Source organism: Culex quinquefasciatus, chromosome 1, assembly GCF_015732765.1.
Source record: "Culex quinquefasciatus strain JHB chromosome 1, VPISU_Cqui_1.0_pri_paternal, whole genome shotgun sequence".
NCBI classification, from domain to species: domain Eukaryota; kingdom Metazoa; phylum Arthropoda; class Insecta; order Diptera; family Culicidae; genus Culex; species Culex quinquefasciatus.
In genome coordinates, this window is record NC_051861.1 from 28,570,731 (window position 1) to 28,598,002 (window position 27,272).

Below are 27,272 nucleotides of genomic sequence, written 5' to 3' on the forward strand. Positions count from 1 at the left end.
CATTTTTTTCAATGAATCAATCTGCAAAAAATACAGTTACTCGACTATTTTTGTGTGTGAAGCATTTTGTGATACTTGACATCGAAATTTGACATCGACCAGGATTGAGGTACAAAATCTTAAATAAAACTTGTACTAGCCTGAAATGCATAAAACAATGTGGTTTGACACCAAAAAAATATTGTAATATATAATATTCAAATAATTGTTTCGATTTAAATCAATAAACAAGTTAAATCAATGTACATTGAACCATTTTAAAAAATTGTTTAGGCTTTCCAAATATGCAAACAAATTAATAGTATTTTACTTGGAATAAATATTTAAAACAATTTAACTGAGCAATGTTTCGTTGTTCAAGTCAATTTTCATTTAAACATTTTGACAAATTTGATTCAAAAAAAGTTGAGAGGTGCTATAAGCATGCTAATTTGTATGTTTCTTTTTGCATAATATCTTCAAACATTCAGAGTCGCTCCATTTTAATAAAATAATGAAATCAGTTCACATGATTGATAAAGACAGTTTCGATCATCAACAGGAAAAATCAATTATCCAAGGTGTGAGAAGTATCTGTTTTTATAGGTTGGAGATTTGAAAGGGACCGTGGTGTAGGGGTAAGTTTGGTTGCCTCTCACCCAGTCGGCTTGGGCTCGATCCCAGACGGTCCCGGTGGCATTTTTCGAGACGAGATTTGTCTGATCACGCCTTCCGTCGGATGGGGAAGTAAATGTTGGCCCCGGTCTAACCTAAAGGGTTAGGTCGATAGCTCAGTCCAGGTGTAGGAGTCGTCTCCCTGGGACCTGCCTCGGTGGAGTCGCTGGTAGGCAGTTGGACTAACAATCCAAAGGTCGTCATGGATGGAAGCTTAGGTGTAAAAAGAGGTTTGCTATTGCCTCAACAGTCAAGCCTTCGGACACTTAGTTTCGAGTAGGAATCTCGCAATCGAGAACGCCAAGGCAATGCTGTAGAGCGAATAATTTGATTTCCTGATGTTTAAATTTGAATTTATTTGTAACTGAAACCTACAAGAGTTGGCCTCATTCTAAGGCTCCTGCTTTTACCAGCTGTGAAACAATCGAAACAATTAGGCCAATGAATCGTTTGCTTAAAATTCTAGTTGGTTTCTTGTGCAATTCCAGGCTGTGTGCAATCAGTTGCGGAAAGATTTTCGGGGGTTGATTAAGCGAGATTGAGATTGGAGTACTCTTCCTTGCTTTCACAATTAAGACAATGGATTTGTCCTCGAAAAAAAAAAGCGAAAATGAAACCCCCGAAAAAAGGTACCAAACAGATGCGGCTGCTCATTTAGTTTGATAAAAGGCAAGAGGGGGAAGGCCACGTGGTTCACTGCATGGCAGATCTATTTGGTGTGCCGAAAAAAGAAGAAGCCAAAACCTCTTGCACACACACACACACACACCGTCCTCGTGTAGTTTTAATTTTCCAAAGTGCTTTGTGACCCGATTTATCTGCTAGGTGTAGAAACGACAGGTAGCAGCCGGTTCTGTCAACCACCCACTACCGAGGGGGTGGTAATGACTACGAGATGATGAAGCTGCTGCACAAACATTCATCCACCCACACTCAGTGAAGAAGAAAAAAAAGTGATAAGAAAAGGCACATCTTTCTCTCTCTCTCTCTCTCTCTCTCTCCCTCTGCTTTACTCATTTGAGACAACTCAGCTGCTACTGGCTTGGGTTTTCGGTTTCCGTGGTGAGCCATATTCGGTCTACTTACCGAAACGAGTGCCTTTGAATGCGGATACGAAACTGATGGTGGCCAGAGAAAAGGATTTTCCACCTGGGTGAAGCTTTTCATCTCATCTCAGGGAGCGTTACGTGAGCGGGGACTGTTCTAGCTCATGGACGCGCGATTAATCAGTGTTGCGGTGGCGGTGGTGAAGTGAAGACTGGCAGGTAGGTAGGTAAAGTGGTCAACATTCGTCATTGTGGCACGAGTAATTAAAATATTTTTAAAAAAAGTGAAAAAGATGATTGAAAGAAAGCATGCCATGGATAATTTAGCCTTAACACGAAGCAATTGCCATGATTGTGCTGTCTTGCTCCTGTCAAAAGATACAGCGTCCTCAAAACTGGTCCAAAATTTGTTTTTTTTTTGCTCGGAAATATATTCTTAGGAAAACTTTCAGAGAATTTTCTCAATTTTAACGCTTTTGTGTTGGTTGAAAAAATTTAGTGGAAAATGTAAAAAAGAGGGTTTTTTCCATACTTGTTCCCATGCAAAATTGAAATGCAATGCGCAAAGTGTGGACGCAACTAATCGCTCCAAAATTTTGAGGGGGTTGTTTGGATTTGATTTGATTTGATGTGATAACCAACAGGGCCACGAGGATGAACTATGTAGCGGTTGCCTAGAGTTACAGTGGCTCAGACTTAAAAGAAGTATTTTCAAATTACTGCCGAATGAAGGGCAAAAAGGGGGTGGTTGGACGCGAACAAGCAAAATCACTCACGGTGTCCTCAGGCGAAGAGAATCTCCTTCCGACAGTAACCTTCGACAACATAAAAAAGTCTGACAAAGCTGAAAAACAGGGCTCGCAGCCCTGTTGGGAGCCTAAAAGGGCGCGGCTGACAGCTGGAGACTGACAGAAGTCAGTAGAAGTGTTAATTGGACAATCCTTGAGAATTGTACAAGAGCAGTTCTCTAGGATTTCGGTCATTCGATTTTTTTTGTATTTTTTAATCCGACTGAAACTTTTTTGGTGGCTTCGGTATGCCCAAAGAAGCCATTTTGCATCATTAGTTAGTCCATATAATTTTCCATACAAATTTGGCAGCTGTCCATACAATAATGATGTATGAAAATTCAAAAATCTGTATCTTTTGAAGGAATTTTTTGATCGATTTGGTGTCTTCGGCAAAGTTGTAGGTATAGATACGGACTACACTGAAAAAAAATGATACACGGTAAAAAAAAATTGGTGATTTTTTTATTTAACTTTTTATCACTAAAACTTGATTTACAAAAAAACACTATTTTTAATTTTTTTTATTTTTTGATATGTTTTAGGGGACATAAAATGCCAACTTTTCAGAAATTTCCAGGTTGTGCAAAAAATCATTGACCGAGTTATGAATTTTTTAATCAATACTGATTTTTTCAAAAAATCGAAATTTTGGTCGCAAAAATTTTTCAACTTCATTTTTGCCTTCCTCACTTTACTGAGGAAAGGCTATAAAATCACTCGAAAAACGAACTTCTTAATTTGACCTTCTAGACCCACCTTCACGTATACATATCGACTCAAAATCAAATTCTGAGCAAATGTCTGTGTGTGTGTGTGTGTGTAGGGATGTGGGTCTGTGCACCAAAAAATATGCACTCGATTATCTCAGCACTGGCTTAACCGATTTGGACCGTTTTGGTTTCATTCGATTTGTCTTGGGGTCCCATAAGTCCCTATTGAAAATTATGAAGTTTAGTAAAGTACTTCAAAAGTTATGCTAAAAAAACGATTCTGGCTAAAGTTTGAAAGATTGTAAAAAGGGTGGTTTTTGTAAGAAAACCCGTCTGATCATACATTTTTAGAAAGGTATTTCAAAGACCTTTCTAATGAGCCCAAGACATTGAAGATCTGATAGCCCTATCAAAAGTTATGAGCACTTAAGTGTCATTTGTACACACTTCAGAGGCCGGATCTCAAATATTTTGATGAAAAAGTTGTCCGGATCTATCATGCGACCTATCGTTGGATAGGTAATCAAAAGACCTTTCCAACAAGTCCAAAAGATTGAAGATCTGATAACCCTATCAAAAGTTATGAGCACTTAAGTGTCATTTGTACACATTTTAGAGGCCGGATCTCAAATATTTCGATGAAATTGTTAGCCGGGTACATAATGCGACCCGTCGTTAGTTGGATAATCAAAAGACCTTTCCAATGAGCCCAAAACATTGAAGATCTGACAATCCTATCAAAAGTTATAAGCACTTAAGTGCTATTTATCCACTTTTTTAGGCCGGATCTCATATATTTTGATAAAAACGTTATCCGGATCTATAATGCGACCCATCGTTAGGTGGGTAATCAAAAGACCTTTCCAACGAGCCCAAAACATTGAGGATCTGGTTAGATCATTGAAAGACCTTTCAAATTAGCCCAAAACATCGAAGGTCTGATAACCCTACCGGAAGTTATGAGCACATAAGTGATATTGTAGTACTATTCAGGAACTGGATTCCATAATATTTTGCTCAAAATGGTTTTTGGATCTATCATGCGACTCGTTGATAAATAGGTTAGCAAAAAACCCTTGCAATGAGTCCTAAACATCAAAGTTCTGATAACCCTATCAAGATATTGGCACTTGATTTTGAAGAATGTTTTTTTTTATAGCCAGATCTCAAATGAGATAGTTTCCCCAAACTAACCTCCTGCACGAGCTGATTCTTTCTGACTTTCTCTTGTGTTAGATCTACAGAACAAAAAGGAAACGCAGAATGGCTAAGGTTCTTTTTTCAAAATTATGTTTATTTTTTAGTTGACCTCTGCTGCAAGTTTTATCGACCAATCTTTCTTGAAAACTGTTAGTTTGAGAACTGGGTTGATTTAGGTGCTAAGTGCTGCAGCTGCTACTCGTGGCCGGAATCGACTTCGTCGTCGTCAGATCGGAGGGAGGGTGCCAGCAGCAGAATCGCCGGTGGAACCATCTTCATTTGGAATTCGCCCGCGCTTTTATTTTTGTGGTGATGATGGTGTGCGTGGTGGTGATGCTTGCCGGTTTCCTGTGGGAACGACTTGGGGAGCAGGTCCTGGCGAGAGTGGACTTGGACAGCCGCTCGCTAAGCAAGGGCATTAAGGGCGATTTGTCTGGAAGATTGAGGAAGGTCGTTATAAAGTTACGAGGTCAATTTCTTCAAGTTCTTACCTTCGTCTCTCCATATCGTGCGGATCGCCGCCGACCGAGTGGACCGAGTGGACGCAACTGACTGGAGGGACGCTGATGAGATCGCCGATGGGGTCAGTCGCTTCACGAGACCGATCCGAAGGCAACCCAAACATGGACGGAGAGGTTCCATTCAGCAGATTGCACGATCACATGATGATGGACATGACGGTTAGCGTCAAAGGGACGTTCCTAAAAGAATAATAAGTTGAACTTTTCCAGCTAAACCCGCTTCCCATCCTACCTTTTTGAAAACCTCCCAAGCAGCGTCCGCTCGTTCGAATGGTCCGGGTTGATTTGCCTGACTACTACGCCAATCGCCGCGTTCATTCCGGCCAACTCCGGCAGCGTCCTTCATGATAAAAGATCGTCAGAATTTCAACCCTCACGTTTGTGATGGCAAACTACTGCAGCATCTCCATCTGGCCCCAAGACGGCACATCTTCACCGTTATCAAATCCTCCAACACCTCCCAAAAGCAAAAGGTGAAATTCAGAACGTCGGCGGCATCAAATAGTTCGACGTCAACCTCAGAATCTGGACCGCTCGGGACGAGTACGACAACCCGTACCCGATCAGCGTCGAAATGCAACTAAACTTTACTACAAAGAAAAAAAAAATTAAAACAAATCGAGCAGGGCAGAAAACTGCTGCCACAGGTAAATGCTGCTTTCCGTGTTGGACATCCCGTAGTCTACTTGCCTGTGTCCTTCCCCAACACGGGGTACGTGCCAGCGAGGAACAAGAAACCCGGCATTTCGGTGAATCACAAATTTGTAAACTTATGTTCTGTGAATGTAAATAAAAATATCGTTCGATTTCTTTGCGATGAGCACTTCTGTGAACTCAGCATTTGAGCTCAGCATCTAAAGGGCCTATCCGACCAAAGTGCGTCATGCGCGCCCTCGCGGCATTTTTTGGAACTACTTCTAAATTTAACTCAAAATAATTTAAATATATCCGGGAATCAAACCAGCAACAACCAGATTACTAATCTGGTACGCTAACCACTGAACTATCGTGACTATATGATAAGCTGAGGAATAAACCCGAACTGATCAAGCAAGAAACTTTTAAGTTCTACTGAGAATATCTTCCTAACATAAATGCTGTACCGAAATGGGGGTGGTTCGACCAAATCGCTCTGGAAAAGTATGAAGTCCAACGATTAAAGCAACGAGCTAGATGGTTTTTGATAGCCCAGAATGTCCCCTACAAGATGTCATGATGGAATAGTTGCCTAAACTTTACTGAGTATTTTTTAGTGAATTTTTGAAATTAAAAATATTGATCCACTTAGGGTGGATCGGCCAAAATCGCTCTGGAAAAGTATGAAGTCCAACGATTAAAGCAACGAGCTAGATGGTTTTTGATAGCCCAGAATGTCCCCTACAAGATGTCATGAAGGAATAGTTGCCTAAACTTTACTGAGTATTTTTTAGAGAATTTTTGAAATTAAAAATATTGATCCACTTAGGGTGGTTCGACCAAAATCGCTCTGGAAAAGTATGAAGTCCAACGATTAAAGCAACGAGCTAGATGGTTTTTGATAGCCCAGAATGTCCCCTACAAGATGTCATGAAGGAATAGTTGCCTAAACTTTACTGAGTATTTTTTAGAGAATTTTTGAAATTAAAAATATTGATCCACTTAGGGTGGTTCGACCAAAATCGCTCTGGAAAAGTATGAAGTCCAACGATTAAAGCAACGAGCTAGATGGTTTTTGATAGCCCAGAATGTCCCCTACAAGATGTCATGAAGGAATAGTTGCCTAAACTTTACTGAGTATTTTTTAGTGAATTTTTGAAATTAAAAATATTGATCCACTTAGGGTGGATCGGCCAAAATCGCTCTGGAAAAGTATGAAGTCCAACGATTAAAGCAACGAGCTAGATGGTTTTTGATAGCCCAGAATGTCCCCTACAAGATGTCATGATGGAATAGTTGCCTAAACTTTACTGAGTATTTTTTAGTGAATTTTTGAAATTAAAAATATTGATCCACTTAGGGTGGATCGGCCAAAATCGCTCTGGAAAAGTATGAAGTCCAACGATTAAAGCAACGAGCTAGATGGTTTTTGATAGCCCAGAATGTCCCCTACAAGATGTCATGAAGGAATAGTTGCCTAAACTTTACTGAGTATTTTTAGTGAATTTTGAAATTAAAAATATTGATCCACTTAGGGTGGATCGGCCAAAATCGCTCTGGAAAAGTATGAAGTCCAACGATTAAAGCAACGAGCTAGATGGTTTTTGATAGCCCAGAATGTCCCCTACAAGATGTCATGATGGAATAGTTGCCTAAACTTTACTGAGTATTTTTTAGTGAATTTTTGAAATTAAAAATATTGATCCACTTAGGGTGGATCGGCCAAAATCGTTCTGGAAAAGTATGAAGTCCAACGATTAAAGCAACGAGCTAGATGGTTTTGATAGCCCAGAATGTCCCCTACAAGATGTCATGAAGGAATAGTTGCCTAAACTTTACTGAGTATTTTTTAGTGAATTTTTGAAATTAAAAATATTGATCCATTTAGGGTGGTTCGACCAAAATCGCTCTGGAAAAGTATGAAGTCCAACGATTAAAGCAACGAGCTAGATGGTTTTTGATAGCCCAGAATGTCCCCTACAAGATGTCATGAAGGAATAGTTGCCTAAACTTTACTGAGTATTTTTTAGAGAATTTTTGAAATTAAAAATATTGATCCACTTAGGGTGGTTCGACCAAAATCGCTCTGGAAAAGTATGAAGTCCAACGATTAAAGCAACGAGCTAGATGGTTTTTGATAGCCCAGAATGTCCCCTACAAGATGTCATGAAGGAATAGTTGCCTAAACTTTACTGAGTATTTTTTAGAGAATTTTTGAAATTAAAAATATTGATCCACTTAGGGTGGTTCGACCAAAATCGCTCTGGAAAAGTATGAAGTCCAACGATTAAAGCAACGAGCTAGATGGTTTTTGATAGCCCAGAATGTCCCCTACAAGATGTCATGAAGGAATAGTTGCCTAAACTTTACTGAGTATTTTTTAGTGAATTTTTGAAATTAAAAATATTGATCCACTTAGGGTGGATCGGCCAAAATCGTTCTGGAAAAGTATGAAGTCCAACGATTAAAGCAACGAGCTAGATGGTTTTTGATAGCCCAGAATGTCCCCTACAAGATGTCATGAAGGAATAGTTGCCTAAACTTTACTGAGTATTTTTTAGTGAATTTTTGAAATTAAAAATATTGATCCATTTAGGGTGGTTCGACCAAAATCGCTCTGGAAAAGTATGAAGTCCAACGATTAAAGCAACGAGCTAGATGGTTTTTGATAGCCCAGAATGTCCCCTACAAGATGTCATGAAGGAATAGTTGCCTAAACTTTACTGAGTATTTTTTAGAGAATTTTTGAAATTAAAAATATTGATCCACTTAGGGTGGTTCGACCAAAATCGCTCTGGAAAAGTATGAAGTCCAACGATTAAAGCAACGAGCTAGATGGTTTTTGATAGCCCAGAATGTCCCCTACAAGATGTCATGAAGGAATAGTTGCCTAAACTTTACTGAGTATTTTTTAGTGAATTTTTGAAATTAAAAATATTGATCCACTTAGGGTGGATCGGCCAAAATCGTTCTGGAAAAGTATGAAGTCCAACGATTAAAGCAACGAGCTAGATGGTTTTTGATAGCCCAGAATGTCCCCTACAAGATGTCATGAAGGAATAGTTGCCTAAACTTTACTGAGTATTTTTTAGAGAATTTTTGAAATTAAAAATATTGATCCACTTAGGGTGGATCGGCCAAAATCGCTCTGGAAAAGTATGAAGTCCAACGATTAAAGCAACGAGCTAGATGGTTTTTGATAGCCCAGAATGTCCCCTACAAGATGTCATGAAGGAATAGTTGCCTAAACTTTACTGAGTATTTTTTAGAGAATTTTTGAAATTAAAAATATTGATCCACTTAGGGTGGTTCGACCAAAATCGCTCTGGAAAAGTATGAAGTCCAACGATTAAAGCAACGAGCTAGATGGTTTTTGATAGCCCAGAATGTCCCCTACAAGATGTCGTGAAGGAATAGTTGCCTAAACTTTACTGAGTATTTTTTAGAGAATTTTTGAAATTAAAAATATTGATCCACTTAGGGTGGATCGGCCAAAATCGCTCTGGAAAAGTATGAAGTCCAACGATTAAAGCAACGAGCTAGATGGTTTTTGATAGCCCAGAATGTCCCCTACAAGATGTCATGAAGGAATAGTTGCCTAAACTTTACTGAGTATTTTTTAGTGAATTTTTGAAATTAAAAATATTGATCCACTTAGGGTGGATCGGCCAAAATCGTTCTGGAAAAGTATGAAGTCCAACGATTAAAGCAACGAGCTAGATGGTTTTTGATAGCCCAGAATGTCCCCTACAAGATGTCATGAAGGAATAGTTGCCTAAACTTTACTGAGTATTTTTTAGAGAATTTTTGAAATTAAAAATATTGATCCACTTAGGTGGTTCGACCAAAATCGCTCTGGAAAAGTATGAAGTCCAACGATTAAAGCAACGAGCTAGATGGTTTTTGATAGCCCAGAATGTCCCCTACAAGATGTCATGAAGGAATAGTTGCCTAAACTTTACTGAGTATTTTTAGAGAATTTTGAAATTAAAAATATTGATCCACTTAGGGTGGATCGGCCAAAATCGCTCTGGAAAAGTATGAAGTCCAACGATTAAAGCAACGAGCTAGATGGTTTTTGATAGCCCAGAATGTCCCCTACAAGATGTCATGAAGGAATAGTTGCCTAAACTTTACTGAGTATTTTTAGAGAATTTTGAAATTAAAAATATTGATCCACTTAGGTGGATCGGCCAAAATCGCTCTGGAAAAGTATGAAGTCCAACGATTAAAGCAACGAGCTAGATGGTTTTTGATAGCCCAGAATGTCCCCTACAAGATGTCATGAAGGAATAGTTGCCTAAACTTTACTGAGTATTTTTTAGAGAATTTTTGAAATTAAAAATATTGATCCACTTAGGGTGGATCGGCCAAAATCGTTCTGGAAAAGTATGAAGTCCAACGATTAAAGCAACGAGCTAGATGGTTTTTGATAGCCCAGAATGTCCCCTACAAGATGTCATGAAGGAATAGTTGCCTAAACTTTACTGAGTATTTTTAGTGAATTTTGAAATTAAAAATATTGATCCACTTAGGGTGGATCGGCCAAAATCGTTCTGGAAAAGTATGAAGTCCAACGATTAAAGCAACGAGCTAGATGGTTTTGATAGCCCAGAATGTCCCCTACAAGATGTCATGAAGGAATAGTTGCCTAAACTTTACTGAGTATTTTTTAGAGAATTTTTGAAATTAAAAATATTGATCCACTTAGGGTGGATCGGCCAAAATCGCTCTGGAAAAGTATGAAGTCCAACGATTAAAGCAACGAGCTAGATGGTTTTTGATAGCCCAGAATGTCCCCTACAAGATGTCATGAAGGAATAGTTGCCTAAACTTTACTGAGTATTTTTTAGAGAATTTTTGAAATTAAAAATATTGATCCACTTAGGGTGGATCGGCCAAAATCGTTCTGGAAAAGTATGAAGTCCAACGATTAAAGCAACGAGCTAGATGGTTTTTGATAGCCCAGAATGTCCCCTACAAGATGTCATGAAGGAATAGTTGCCTAAACTTTACTGAGTATTTTTTAGTGAATTTTTGAAATTAAAAATATTGATCCACTTAGGGTGGATCGGCCAAAATCGTTCTGGAAAAGTATGAAGTCCAACGATTAAAGCAACGAGCTAGATGGTTTTTGATAGCCCAGAATGTCCCCTACAAGATGTCATGAAGGAATAGTTGCCTAAACTTTACTGAGTATTTTTAGAGAATTTTGAAATTAAAAATATTGATCCACTTAGGTGGATCGGCCAAAATCGCTCTGGAAAAGTATGAAGTCCAACGATTAAAGCAACGAGCTAGATGGTTTTTGATAGCCCAGAATGTCCCCTACAAGATGTCATGAAGGAATAGTTGCCTAAACTTTACTGAGTATTTTTTAGAGAATTTTTGAAATTAAAAATATTGATCCACTTAGGGTGGATCGGCCAAAATCGTTCTGGAAAAGTATGAAGTCCAACGATTAAAGCAACGAGCTAGATGGTTTTTGATAGCCCAGAATGTCCCCTACAAGATGTCATGAAGGAATAGTTGCCTAAACTTTACTGAGTATTTTTAGTGAATTTTGAAATTAAAAATATTGATCCATTTAGGGTGGTTCGACCAAAATCGCTCTGGAAAAGTATGAAGTCCAACGATTAAAGCAACGAGCTAGATGGTTTTTGATAGCCCAGAATGTCCCCTACAAGATGTCATGAAGGAATAGTTGCCTAAACTTTACTGAGTATTTTTTAGAGAATTTTTGAAATTAAAAATATTGATCCACTTAGGGTGGTTCGACCAAAATCGCTCTGGAAAAGTATGAAGTCCAACGATTAAAGCAACGAGCTAGATGGTTTTTGATAGCCCAGAATGTCCCCTACAAGATGTCATGAAGGAATAGTTGCCTAAACTTTACTGAGTATTTTTTAGAGAATTTTTGAAATTAAAAATATTGATCCACTTAGGGTGGTTCGACCAAAATCGCTCTGGAAAAGTATGAAGTCCAACGATTAAAGCAACGAGCTAGATGGTTTTTGATAGCCCAGAATGTCCCCTACAAGATGTCATGAAGGAATAGTTGCCTAAACTTTACTGAGTATTTTTAGTGAATTTTGAAATTAAAAATATTGATCCACTTAGGGTGGATCGGCCAAAATCGTTCTGGAAAAGTATGAAGTCCAACGATTAAAGCAACGAGCTAGATGGTTTTTGATAGCCCAGAATGTCCCCTACAAGATGTCATGAAGGAATAGTTGCCTAAACTTTACTGAGTATTTTTTAGAGAATTTTTGAAATTAAAAATATTGATCCACTTAGGGTGGATCGGCCAAAATCGCTCTGGAAAAGTATGAAGTCCAACGATTAAAGCAACGAGCTAGATGGTTTTTGATAGCCCAGAATGTCCCCTACAAGATGTCATGAAGGAATAGTTGCCTAAACTTTACTGAGTATTTTTAGAGAATTTTGAAATTAAAAATATTGATCCACTTAGGTGGTTCGACCAAAATCGCTCTGGAAAAGTATGAAGTCCAACGATTAAAGCAACGAGCTAGATGGTTTTTGATAGCCCAGAATGTCCCCTACAAGATGTCGTGAAGGAATAGTTGCCTAAACTTTACTGAGTATTTTTAGAGAATTTTGAAATTAAAAATATTGATCCACTTAGGGTGGATCGGCCAAAATCGCTCTGGAAAAGTATGAAGTCCAACGATTAAAGCAACGAGCTAGATGGTTTTTGATAGCCCAGAATGTCCCCTACAAGATGTCATGAAGGAATAGTTGCCTAAACTTTACTGAGTATTTTTAGTGAATTTTGAAATTAAAAATATTGATCCACTTAGGGTGGATCGGCCAAAATCGTTCTGGAAAAGTATGAAGTCCAACGATTAAAGCAACGAGCTAGATGGTTTTTGATAGCCCAGAATGTCCCCTACAAGATGTCATGAAGGAATAGTTGCCTAAACTTTACTGAGTATTTTTTAGAGAATTTTTGAAATTAAAAATATTGATCCACTTAGGTGGTTCGACCAAAATCGCTCTGGAAAAGTATGAAGTCCAACGATTAAAGCAACGAGCTAGATGGTTTTGATAGCCCAGAATGTCCCCTACAAGATGTCATGAAGGAATAGTTGCCTAAACTTTACTGAGTATTTTTAGAGAATTTTGAAATTAAAAATATTGATCCACTTAGGGTGGATCGGCCAAAATCGCTCTGGAAAAGTATGAAGTCCAACGATTAAAGCAACGAGCTAGATGGTTTTTGATAGCCCAGAATGTCCCCTACAAGATGTCATGAAGGAGTAGTTGCCTAAACTTTACTGAGTATTTTTTAGAGAATTTTTGAAATTAAAAATATTGATCCACTTAGGGTGGTTCGACCAAAATCGCTCTGGAAAAGTATGAAGTCCAACGATTAAAGCAACGAGCTAGATGGTTTTTGATAGCCCAGAATGTCCCCTACAAGATGTCATGAAGGAATAGTTGCCTAAACTTTACTGAGTATTTTTAGAGAATTTTTGAAATTAAAAATATTGATCCACTTAGGGTGGATCGGCCAAAATCGCTCTGGAAAAGTATGAAGTCCAACGATTAAAGCAACGAGCTAGATGGTTTTTGATAGCCCAGAATGTCCCCTACAAGATGTCATGAAGGAATAGTTGCCTAAACTTTACTGAGTATTTTTAGAGAATTTTGAAATTAAAAATATTGATCCACTTAGGTGGATCGGCCAAAATCGCTCTGGAAAAGTATGAAGTCCAACGATTAAAGCAACGAGCTAGATGGTTTTTGATAGCCCAGAATGTCCCCTACAAGATGTCATGAAGGAATAGTTGCCTAAACTTTACTGAGTATTTTTTAGAGAATTTTTGAAATTAAAAATATTGATCCACTTAGGGTGGATCGGCCAAAATCGCTCTGGAAAAGTATGAAGTCCAACGATTAAAGCAACGAGCTAGATGGTTTTTGATAGCCCAGAATGTCCCCTACAAGATGTCATGAAGGAATAGTTGCCTAAACTTTACTGAGTATTTTTAGAGAATTTTGAAATTAAAAATATTGATCCACTTAGGGTGGATCGGCCAAAATCGTTCTGGAAAAGTATGAAGTCCAACGATTAAAGCAACGAGCTAGATGGTTTTTGATAGCCCAGAATGTCCCCTACAAGATGTCATGAAGGAATAGTTGCCTAAACTTTACTGAGTATTTTTTAGTGAATTTTTGAAATTAAAAATATTGATCCACTTAGGGTGGATCGGCCAAAATCGTTCTGGAAAAGTATGAAGTCCAACGATTAAAGCAACGAGCTAGATGGTTTTTGATAGCCCAGAATGTCCCCTACAAGATGTCATGAAGGAATAGTTGCCTAAACTTTACTGAGTATTTTTAGAGAATTTTGAAATTAAAAATATTGATCCACTTAGGGTGGATCGGCCAAAATCGCTCTGGAAAAGTATGAAGTCCAACGATTAAAGCAACGAGCTAGATGGTTTTTGATAGCCCAGAATGTCCCCTACAAGATGTCATGAAGGAATAGTTGCCTAAACTTTACTGAGTATTTTTTAGAGAATTTTTGAAATTAAAAATATTGATCCACTTAGGGTGGATCGGCCAAAATCGTTCTGGAAAAGTATGAAGTCCAACGATTAAAGCAACGAGCTAGATGGTTTTTGATAGCCCAGAATGTCCCCTACAAGATGTCATGAAGGAATAGTTGCCTAAACTTTACTGAGTATTTTTAGAGAATTTTTGAAATTAAAAATATTGATCCACTTAGGGTGGATCGGCCAAAATCGCTCTGGAAAAGTATGAAGTCCAACGATTAAAGCAACGAGCTAGATGGTTTTTGATAGCCCAGAATGTCCCCTACAAGATGTCATGAAGGAGTAGTTGCCTAAACTTTACTGAGTATTTTTTAGAGAATTTTGAAATTAAAAATATTGATCCACTTAGGTGGTTCGACCAAAATCGCTCTGGAAAAGTATGAAGTCCAACGATTAAAGCAACGAGCTAGATGGTTTTTGATAGCCCAGAATGTCCCCTACAAGATGTCATGAAGGAATAGTTGCCTAAACTTTACTGAGTATTTTTTAGAGAATTTTTGAAATTAAAAATATTGATCCACTTAGGGTGGATCGGCCAAAATCGCTCTGGAAAAGTATGAAGTCCAACGATTAAAGCAACGAGCTAGATGGTTTTTGATAGCCCAGAATGTCCCCTACAAGATGTCATGAAGGAATAGTTGCCTAAACTTTACTGAGTATTTTTTAGAGAATTTTTGAAATTAAAAATATTGATCCACTTAGGGTGGATCGGCCAAAATCGCTCTGGAAAAGTATGAAGTCCAACGATTAAAGCAACGAGCTAGATGGTTTTTGATAGCCCAGAATGTCCCCTACAAGATGTCATGAAGGAATAGTTGCCTAAACTTTACTGAGTATTTTTTAGAGAATTTTTGAAATTAAAAATATTGATCCACTTAGGGTGGATCGGCCAAAATCGCTCTGGAAAAGTATGAAGTCCAACGATTAAAGCAACGAGCTAGATGGTTTTTGATAGCCCAGAATGTCCCCTACAAGATGTCATGAAGGAATAGTTGCCTAAACTTTACTGAGTATTTTTTAGAGAATTTTTGAAATTAAAAATATTGATCCACTTAGGGTGGATCGGCCAAAATCGCTCTGGAAAAGTATGAAGTCCAACGATTAAAGCAACGAGCTAGATGGTTTTTGATAGCCCAGAATGTCCCCTACAAGATGTCATGAAGGAATAGTTGCCTAAACTTTACTGAGTATTTTTTAGAGAATTTTTGAAATTAAAAATATTGATCCACTTAGGGTGGATCGGCCAAAATCGCTCTGGAAAAGTATGAAGTCCAACGATTAAAGCAACGAGCTAGATGGTTTTTGATAGCCCAGAATGTCCCCTACAAGATGTCATGAAGGAATAGTTGCCTAAACTTTACTGAGTATTTTTTAGAGAATTTTTGAAATTAAAAATATTGATCCACTTAGGGTGGATCGGCCAAAATCGCTCTGGAAAAGTATGAAGTCCAACGATTAAAGCAACGAGCTAGATGGTTTTTGATAGCCCAGAATGTCCCCTACAAGATGTCATGAAGGAATAGTTGCCTAAACTTTGCTGAATTTTTATAAAAATAAAATAAGATTTTACGAGGACTCTGCTTCTGAAGATTTGCACATAATGGCGCACTCGCGGAATTTTTCGAAACCTTGTTTCCAAACAAACCACTCCGACCTTCTGGAACTGTGTCGGTAATGTAGTTTTTATTCTTGAAATAGATGTTTGAGATCAAGTCAGGAATGTGGAGTATCATTTGAAAAGGGCTCATAAGCATTTTGAAAGCTGGGACTATTTTTAAAATTTCTAGGTTACAGGGAACTTGCGTGGTTTGTTAAATCCACGCAAGGATGAAGGTAAGCTTTTCTTTTACCCTACGAGTTTAGTGAACAAGTTCACACAAGTCTGATGATTAGCAAAATTGTTAAAACTGTCAGCGTGGTAATCCACCTGGTTTTCGTGTTGTGTGTGTGTGTGTGTGCAACCAACCAAACGGGATCACGCGGTCGCATCTTACAAATTGAGTTGTTTCCATGTGTTTTAGATTTCCATTCTATACATGCAAATAACTCGCATAGGCATTTGGAGGGTGTTAGCTCTGCCGAGCTTCGGTGACCCATTTCTACGTAGGCTAGCCGTACGCGAGGTACCTCAGCTTGAACCGACAAGCCCTGTCTTAAAGAACGTTTGTATCAATCGGATACAAACGTTATTAAGAACTTCCGGTCCTTGCCAAATGGACAAAGACCCAGCACGTATTTAGTTGGTAGTAATAGTATTCTTAATTCCAGTCAAAGCTCACCAAGCCGTGATGGCACAGTGGTTAGCATTTTGCTTACCAATCCATAGAACGGGGATCGAACCCGCCTCGAGCGACTTTGATTTTTAGTTCATATTACATATTTCAAGTATTATAAGTCTTAAACTTTCTCGTTGGATTATGAGATGGGCATCGAACCCAGGACCATTCGCTTACAAAGCGAACACCGTTACCAGTCAGCCACGGCACTCCCATATTTTTTCCGTTATGTAATACATGAAAATTAAACGTAGATCCAAAAAGGAAAGAGCTCACCGGGATGGGACAACACGATCCAGGACAAATCGATTTTTTGACAAATCCATTTTTGACTCGATCATCTCGATCACCATTCAGCATGAATCGATCCCGACAGCACCGAAATTTCCACCAGCAGGTTCAAAAGGTTCTGCTTCTAGCTAGGGCAAGCTCACCCTTGAAGGTCCCTGTCTTCGGATTTGCTTGCCAAACAAAACTGCCACCGTATTTCCAATTTACGAATCATATTTCTCTTTGACCTCCAATTTGAAAATTCGTCGCTCAGCATTCGTAATCCGACTCTGAACCTCCCGGGCAATCAAAATATTAAAATTAAAATTCACTTAGAAAACTTTAACAATCAAATCAAGAAACGAAAAAATCGCGGAGCAAAAATTGAAAACGTCACGACACGCGCACGGCTTGCTTCGGATTAGGAGCACGGGAAGTGTTGATGCTGAACTTACTTAGAAAAAGGTAGCGAAACCGCAGGCTCTTTTTCCCAACCCTATTGTGGAACTCAATCAAATTGACCGTTTGACCAAATTTGATCGAATTTAAACAACAGGGCTGCGCAAGCATCGCGTGGAGTTGGTAGTTGTGAAGGGTGAAGGTCTGGGAGTCGCCCCAAGCAAGCGATACGACCATTGGCATACATGATTTTAACTGGTAAAATATTAATCTCAAGGCATGCAATCGGATGCTGCTGTCGAGAAAATTCTTGTTTAGTTAATTTTAAAATTTAAATTTTTAATGTTTTGAAGCGTTATTTTCGGATGCTGATGTTGAGATAGTTCGCGTTTAAATGTATATATTATTTGCATATTAAATGGTTTCTGATTTTATTCGCAAGCTAAGCCATCGGAAGCGGCTGTTGAGGCAACTGTATTTTAATTATTTTTGATATTTATTTACTGAAGGGTCCTATTTTAGACAGCCGGCTGTGAAAAACAGGACCAAAAATATCATTTTTCAACTACTCAAAATATGTATCAGCGTTACGATAGGAATGACACTCGAGGAAGGGAGGATTGATTTTTTTTTTTCATTCATTTCAACTATTATCAAAGACGCAAAAAAAGATAGAAAAAAGGTGCGTGACAGACTTAAACAATTACACGATACGAAAAATAAATGAAAATATAGTAAATAACCGGCGCAATAGAACAAAGAGTATAAAAATACCGATTTGAGTTTTGTTTCTAAGAGAAAGAGAGAGAGAAAGAGAGAGAGAGAGAGAGAGAGAGAGAGAGAGAGAGAGAGAGAGAGAGAGATCAAGGGGCCAAATCAGGTACCTCCACGTTTGATGCAACGCAAGATATCGAATCTAAATAAATACAATAACTTTGTTTATACATTTTGCATAAAAATTTACAAACACGAAAAAAGACAGCTCAATAGATATTTCTTTAAATATTCCGTTCAATGCTAAACTGCTTTTACCGCTTTTACTCAATCACATATCTGTATCAAAAAGTTTTAAAAGTCTGTCAAGAATAAGTATCAGGCAACACCCAAAGATTTTCTAATTGGAAAGCTCTCACCGGATTGTCTGCTTCATCCAATTGCAAAATTCCAGCATGCAAAATGATGCGTTTTCCAACGTGCTGCAAAATGATGCATCGCCATCAAATTCTGCACTCCAGACCACATAAAATTTAGTTTTTCCTTGCAACTGTTGGCACATCACGGGTCCCCCAGAGACCGTTATTATGAAAAAAAAATTTCCACCCAAACCAATGATTGGACATGGTTCCTGGGACCATTCTGCACCTCTGGGCCGAGTTTCAAAATATTTGCCGGCAGAAATTTCGAATACGGTCAGTTTTAGTGTTTTGAGTAGAAATTAAGGGGAAATCGCATGTAAAATGCGTAGGAAAAGTTCTAAGCTTGGATGTTTTAACTCTAAAACGTTACTGGTCATAGTTTTAAGTTGTTCTTACACGTAGAAGAATGATATAAAACGATTTACCGGACTGACTTAGCCGGATTAAGCCTATGTTAAGTGGCTTAAGTCTATAATTTACAAGTTTATACATAAATATCTAATAAAAACTCCTATATTAGGCAATTTCAAGTCAAAGAAAGCTAGATTGCACAAAACTAACATAAAATGGGGTGACTTTGAGCCAAGGGGTGACTTTGTACCAACTTTACGATTGCATAATAGCTATATAGCTTAACTACAAGCTCGATAATAATTGTATTGTAAGGTTTAATTTAATTGAATTGTAAGGTTTAATCATTGCAAATATTGTTCATAGTTTATGTTGCACTCTCCCAACATTTTCAAAAAATGCCGTAAAAAGTTAGATAATCACGAAAAACTTAAAAAAAATAGATAACGCTTTAGTGTTATTAGCCTTATTGTTTGAACCCGACAAGAGTTTTAGAACACAAACTACAACTACAACTACTTACATACAATTCATACATCGCCCATCGTATGTAAGTATTTGTAAGCCCAATAGTTTATACATATTTGACTATACTATTTTCAAATTTTCATAAGATTTGCCAAGCTTGTTAAAAGAGTAGATGAGTGATTGTGTTTTCACGTGGGGAAAGAATAAGTTTTGTTTTGCTGAATATATTATTAGCAAACGTACTTGCTGATCAATAATATGTTTCAATAAATTGTAACGATAATCAAAATTTATCAACTAACACTTCATTCAATTAAAGGATACAATATTTTATTATGACAAACATGTTTAAAATTCATAACTGGTTGGAAATATTAATCCTATAGGAAGTTGTGACGTAGAACTTTTTCTAATAATAATCATTACACAGAACAACAAAAAAGTATGGGCTAAATGATAGCTGAAGTACTCTCTGGATTTCATTCGTCTGTTTCAAATTTGTAAAAGTTTCAAAACAAAAAAGGAAAATTTATTTTGCAATACCACAAATTTGCCACGTTACAAAAGTTGTTGCCCTTATATTTTGATTGTTTTATTTAGATTCAGTACGAATTGATTCAGAAAAATTTGCGCATGATTTTCAAATTTGTCACTTCAAGATGACTTTAAATCAACAGGCCTTATTTAAATATACTAAATTTGTATATATTAATTACCATAAAATTCAAGTTTATCAAAACAATCTTTAGTCGTTTGTTGGTACAAAGTCACCCCTTTGGCTCAAAGTCACCCCATTTTATGTTAGTTTTGTGCAATCTAGCTTTCCTTGACTTGAAAATGCCTAACATAGGAGTTTTTATTAGATATTTATGTATAAACTTGTAAATTATAGACTTAAGTCACTTAACTTAGGCTTAATCCGGCTAAGTCAGTCCGGTAAATCGTTTTATATCATTCTTCTACGTGTAAGAACAACTTAAAACTATGACCAGTAACGTTTTAGAGTTAAAACATCCAAGCTTAGAACTTTTCCTACGCATTTTACATGCGATTTCCCCTTAATTTCTACTCAAAACACTAAAACTGACCGTATTCGAAATTTCTGCCGGCAAATATTTTGAAACTCGGCCCAGAGGTGCAGAATGGTCCCAGGAACCATGTCCAATCATTGGTTTGGGTGGAAATTTTTTTTTTCATAATAACGGTCTCTGGGGGACCCGTGCACATTTTTCCTTTTCACCACATTCTCTTTCATAGGGGGATGGCGTCGCTATTTTTAGACCACGTTTTCCACTTTTTCTCATCGAAACCAACTACTTTATCGACTTCATTTTGCTGGGCGAGATAGGACGCCGTCTATTTTTAGACGGTGACTCAGCACTTTTACACTCTTGCGCTTAAAAAAACCAGGTGGCAGCACGATGTAACGCCACGTCCCTATTCCTACACTGAATGCCCCAAATTTGTATGGAAAATTATATGGACAAACTAATGATGCAAAATGGCTTCTTTTGGCATACCGAAGGCACCAAAAAAGTTTCAACCGGATTAAAAAATACAAAAATTAAAATTGAAGAAAAAAGACCGATTTCGTAGAGAATTGCTCATATGCGTTTATCCTTTCCGTTCTTCATCAATCTGATGGCCGAGTGGGCTAAGGCGCCAGTCCATAAAGTTGGTGCTGGGCTAGAATCCTGGTAGTGACTTTTTTGAGTTTTATGTTTTACACTTTTGATGCAGTGCGACTTTTTCACAATGATGACTTTGCATACGATTACCATCGCATTTTTTCTGAATAGCGGTGAATGCACTGCGGAAGGAATCGGTCAAGAAAAATTTCAAATGGACAGCAGCGGCAGCAGAAGCAAGCCAGAGAGGGTGAAGAAAAGCCCCAAGAAATCGCACCCTCTTCTTTGTTCTGCTGTTCGTAAAGCTGTTTCTTGACCCCTTTCCTTCCGATCTGCGTACTAGCCTTATACTGGAACAAACAACCCAGAGTGACCCAGTGTCAGATTTGCAACTACTGTGGAACACCACTGCGCAGCAGACAAGTGTAAACACAAGCCAAACAAGTGCAAGTGTGTAAACTGTAAACAGCAAGGAAATGAACGACGCCACACAGTTAAAAAAATAAAGGTAAAATCGCATCTGGGAGTGAGTACAGTTTTATGCCTGAAGAAACGTTCAATTTTACCTATGATATTTTCTACCTCATTTACCTCAAGCAGCAAACGCACAAAATGGAAATCTTTAAAAATATTTGCTTGACTGATGATTCAAAAAACCACCATAACACAATTTTGTGGCTTAATACTAATAATAACTATCTATAATTTCAAAAATATTTAACTATTCGCCATTTATAATTTTAACAGACAATAATGGACCATAAGAGCCTGAGATACCGACTGATGATAATATCATTCAAACATTCAAGGACCGCGCCCTTGCTCGCACGGCCAAATCGTCGGTGTGAATATTAGTTGATGAACGCCAATGTAGCTCTACGTATCCTGTACATTGTATACTGGTTACATGTATCGGTCCCGGCGGTCGCGTACGTGTAATTTGTACACTTATTTTCTGCAAAAAAAAAGTGCGTCAATAATAAGGTATTTTGGAAACTAATGATTGCAAAACAACTGGACAAGTGTATAATGCATTTTTCAACTCTCTTTTCATTCAAATGTTAAAACCATGGCGCGTAAATTCAATTTTTAAACCCCCCCCCCCATGACTTTGGTCAGAGTCGAGGGACATAAACTTCAAAAAATATATTTGCAACGGCCTAGCGCAAACATTTCCTTACGAATTAAAGAATAATAATATGGGGAGTAACAGAGCCTGTTTCTATTTTTAGACCAACACGAAAACCAGGTGGATTACCACGCTGACAGTTTTAACAATTTTGCTAATCATCAGACTTGTGTGAACTTGTTCACTAAACTCGTAGGGTAAAAGAAAAGCTTACCTTCATCCTTGCGTGGATTTAACAAACCACGCAAGTTCCCTGTAGCCTAGAAATTTTAAAAATAGTCCCAGCTTTCAAAATGCTTATGAGCCCTTTTCAAATGATACTCCACATTCCTGACTTGATCTCAAACATCTATTTCAAGAATAAAAACTATATTACCGACACAGTTCCAGAAGGTCGGAGTGGTTTGTTTGGAAACAAGGTTTCGAAAAATTCCGCGAGAGTGCGCCATTATGTGCAAATCTTCAGAAGCAGAGTCCTCGTAAAATCTTATTTTATTTTTATAAAAATTCAGCAAAGTTTAGGCAACTATTCCTTCATGACATCTTGTAGGGGACATTCTGGGCTATCAAAAACCATCTAGCTCGTTGCTTTAATCGTTGGACTTCATACTTTTCCAGAGCGATTTTGGCCGATCCACCCTAAGTGGATCAATATTTTTAATTTCAAAATTCTCTAAAAATACTCAGTAAAGTTTAGGCAACTATTCCTTCATGACATCTTGTAGGGGACATTCTGGGCTATCAAAACCATCTAGCTCGTTGCTTTAATCGTTGGACTTCATACTTTTCCAGAACGATTTTGGCCGATCCACCCTAAGTGGATCAATATTTTTAATTTCAAAATTCACTAAAAATACTCAGTAAAGCTTAGGCAACTATTCCTTCATGACATCTTGTAGGGGACATTCTGGGCTATCAAAACCATCTAGCTCGTTGCTTTAATCGTTGGACTTCATACTTTTCCAGAACGATTTTGGCCGATCCACCCTAAGTGGATCAATATTTTTAATTTCAAAAATTCTCTAAAAAATACTCAGTAAAGTTTAGGCAACTATTCCTTCATGACATCTTGTAGGGGACATTCTGGGCTATCAAAACCATCTAGCTCGTTGCTTTAATCGTTGGACTTCATACTTTTCCAGAACGATTTTGGCCGATCCACCCTAAGTGGATCAATATTTTTAATTTCAAAAATTCACTAAAAAATACTCAGTAAAGTTTAGGCAACTATTCCTTCATGACATCTTGTAGGGGACATTCTGGGCTATCAAAAACCATCTAGCTCGTTGCTTTAATCGTTGGACTTCATACTTTTCCAGAACGATTTTGGCCGATCCACCCTAAGTGGATCAATATTTTTAATTTCAAAAATTCTCTAAAAAATACTCAGTAAAGTTTAGGCAACTATTCCTTCATGACATCTTGTAGGGGACATTCTGGGCTATCAAAAACCATCTAGCTCGTTGCTTTAATCGTTGGACTTCATACTTTTCCAGAACGATTTTGGCCGATCCACCCTAAGTGGATCAATATTTTTAATTTCAAAAATTCTCTAAAAAATACTCAGTAAAGTTTAGGCAACTATTCCTTCATGACATCTTGTAGGGGACATTCTGGGCTATCAAAAACCATCTAGCTCGTTGCTTTAATCGTTGGACTTCATACTTTTCCAGAACGATTTTGGCCGATCCACCCTAAGTGGATCAATATTTTTAATTTCAAAAATTCTCTAAAAAATACTCAGTAAAGTTTAGGCAACTATTCCTTCATGACATCTTGTAGGGGACATTCTGGGCTATCAAAAACCATCTAGCTCGTTGCTTTAATCGTTGGACTTCATACTTTTCCAGAACGATTTTGGCCGATCCACCCTAAGTGGATCAATATTTTTAATTTCAAAAATTCACTAAAAAATACTCAGTAAAGTTTAGGCAACTATTCCTTCATGACATCTTGTAGGGGACATTCTGGGCTATCAAAAACCATCTAGCTCGTTGCTTTAATCGTTGGACTTCATACTTTTCCAGAGCGATTTTGGCCGATCCACCCTAAGTGGATCAATATTTTTAATTTCAAAAATTCTCTAAAAAATACTCAGTAAAGTTTAGGCAACTATTCCTTCATGACATCTTGTAGGGGACATTCTGGGCTATCAAAACCATCTAGCTCGTTGCTTTAATCGTTGGACTTCATACTTTTCCAGAGCGATTTTGGCCGATCCACCCTAAGTGGATCAATATTTTTAATTTCAAAATTCTCTAAAAATACTCAGTAAAGTTTAGGCAACTATTCCTTCATGACATCTTGTAGGGGACATTCTGGGCTATCAAAAACCATCTAGCTCGTTGCTTTAATCGTTGGACTTCATACTTTTCCAGAGCGATTTTGGCCGATCCACCCTAAGTGGATCAATATTTTTAATTTCAAAATTCACTAAAAATACTCAGTAAAGTTTAGGCAACTATTCCTTCATGACATCTTGTAGGGGACATTCTGGGCTATCAAAACCATCTAGCTCGTTGCTTTAATCGTTGGACTTCATACTTTTCCAGAACGATTTTGGCCGATCCACCCTAAGTGGATCAATATTTTTAATTTCAAAATTCTCTAAAAATACTCAGTAAAGTTTAGGCAACTATTCCTTCATGACATCTTGTAGGGGACATTCTGGGCTATCAAAACCATCTAGCTCGTTGCTTTAATCGTTGGACTTCATACTTTTCCAGAACGATTTTGGCCGATCCACCCTAAGTGGATCAATATTTTTAATTTCAAAATTCACTAAAAATACTCAGTAAAGTTTAGGCAACTATTCCTTCATGACATCTTGTAGGGGACATTCTGGGCTATCAAAAACCATCTAGCTCGTTGCTTTAATCGTTGGACTTCATACTTTTCCAGAGCGATTTTGGTCGAACCACCCTAAGTGGATCAATATTTTTAATTTCAAAAATTCTCTAAAAAATACTCAGTAAAGTTTGTATTAAAGTAATGCCCTCACGTTTATACAACGGAGTAGTTACGAGATACTTGAGCCAAGCATAAACAGTCCCCTTGCAAACCCACCCCGAGTAATGGCTCGATTTGTGTGCAGTGTGCTTCTTGAAGCTCACATTAATCGCACAGTCATTATCAAGATCGCGAGGAAGAACCCGAACCATCTCCTCAACGTCTACCGGCACGTTGATCACCTGCCCAATGATACCATAGTTGCCCAAAGCATGACACAGACGACGAATCACCAGAAAGATGAAACGGGGAGAAATCAGCCGCTTGCTGATCATATCCAGTTTGGGAAGACCCGGTGGAATCGGCGGGTAAACAAATCCGTTGCTTTTGGACAGGGTTGGGACCTTTCCACGATTCAAGCTGCTGTTGCAGGTTTGGCACACCATGAAACCTTCGATTGAATCAAAGTCGCCGGCTTGTACCAGTACATTTCCCCCAGCTTCAGTGATGGGGCCAAACATTCAATATTACGCCCTTTTAAAATGTTAGTCTTGATTTGAAAATTTTGAAAATATTTTTTTCGAAGAGATCGAAAAATTTCACAAATGTTTCATATATTAACATTGAAAATCGGACCATTAGTTGCTAAGATATTGAAGATAGAAAATGGTGGGTTGTTTGGGTGAGACTTAGAAAACATCAATTTTCCTGTTTTTAAACCTTTGCATTGCAATATCTCAGCAACTAAAGGTCGTATCAACAAAGTCCGAATAAGCAAAATATAGAGAATTTTCTCAGCTTTTCAAAAATATTTTTTTCAAAACTGGGCAAACATGTGCACTAATTTAAAAAAATGAAAAAGTGCGACTATTTTCAAAAAAGTCACTTAAATATGGCTATAACTTGAAAACGGTGCACTTTATCAAAATTTCACTAAAGTACTTTTTTATTGCAAATTTGATTTTACATCGAAAAATGAAGTTGAAAAATTTTTACGACCAAAATTTCGATTTTTTGAAAAAATCAGTATTGATTAAAAAAATCATAACTCGGTCAATAATTTTTTGCACAACCTGGAAATTTCTGAAAAGTTGGCATTTTATGTCCCCTAAAACATATCAAAAAATAAAAAAAAATAAAAATAGTGTTTTTTTGTAAATCAAGTTTTAGTGATAAAAAGTTAAATAAAAAAATCACCAAATTTTTTTTACCGTGTATCATTTTTTTCCAGTGTAGTCCGTATCCATACCTACAACTTTGCCGAAGACACCAAATCGATCAAAAAATTCCTTCAAAAGATACAGATTTTTGAATTTTCATACATCATTTTTGTATGGACAGCTGCCAAATTTGTATGGAAAATTATATGGACAAACTAATGATGCAAAATGGTTTCTTTGGGCATACCGAAGGCACCAAAAAAGTTTCAGTCGGATTAAAAAATACAAAAATTAAAATTGAAGAAAAAAGACCGATTTCGTAGAGAATTGCTCACAACTAAAAAACTATTTTCCCCTTTTGACGTTGTTCTGGTCTTCCACTATCTACATCCAGTCTCCGCCATTACAGCATCCTGTGAACTGCCCTGATGCCCCCTCCCAAATCCCCGGCATTGATTCTACCTACTGATAAAAAGGAAAATCGTTTTTGCCCCCTAAAACACATCAAATAATCTCGAAAATCAAAAACTACGTATTTTGGGAAATTAAGTTTTTGTGATTTTTTTTCCGTGTACCTATTTTTCTCAATAGTCCTCAACAATACCTACAACTTTGCCGAATACACCAGATTGATTAGAAAATTCACTCAAAAGTTACAGCTGTTTGAATATTTACGTACCATTTTTGTATGGACAGCAGCCAAAATTGTAAGATTGTTAATGCCATTTCAGTTTTTATAGTTTAAATATTTACATCGTTATCTAGTTGTTGACATTATGAATTTAATATGTTCGTGTATTTTTTTTATATCCAAAAATTAGTTCAAGAAGCAAAGGCACTCAAACAAAATTTCTTAGAAGCCGGCCTTCAATTTCTCGGAAATAATTTGTATTATTTTCAAGTAATTATTTAAACTTGTGTGAAATTATCTACTATTTTCAAATCAAACAGAATAAAGTTTTGATATAATTTATATTTTTCCATATTTTTACAGTTCGAACAAGATTTAATCTAATCTAATCTAATCGAACACAAGCGCAGCCAGTCCGAAGAAAACATCCGGGAAGAACTTATGGTTAGATAACGCCTCAAGTTTTCACAAAACTACATATTTTTGAATAAAATACTCAAAATTTCCATTTTTACAATGTGGGTATCAAACGATCGGGATTTTTCCATACATTTCGAAAGTTATTAAAAAAATAAAAATGCTCAAAATTTTCACAAAACTACTTTTTTTTGAAAAAATGATTTGATTATTTGATACCCATGTTTAAAAACTGAAATTTGGAAAAATTGTACAAAAATACGTAGTTTTGTGAAAATTTTGAGTATTTTTAAAAAATATTGTTATTACATTCGAAAT

At 37.2% G+C, this 27,272-nt stretch overlaps 1 protein-coding gene and 1 pseudogene across 3 annotated transcripts in view; both read right to left on the minus strand.

Annotated features, from left to right (window-relative positions):
- Positions 1-27,272, minus strand: part of LOC6042017 (cytoplasmic polyadenylation element-binding protein 2) — a 605,979-nt gene that overhangs the window by 348,837 nt on the left and 229,870 nt on the right. The window lies entirely within an intron of this gene.
- Positions 4,524-5,728, minus strand: LOC6041819 (annotated as a pseudogene).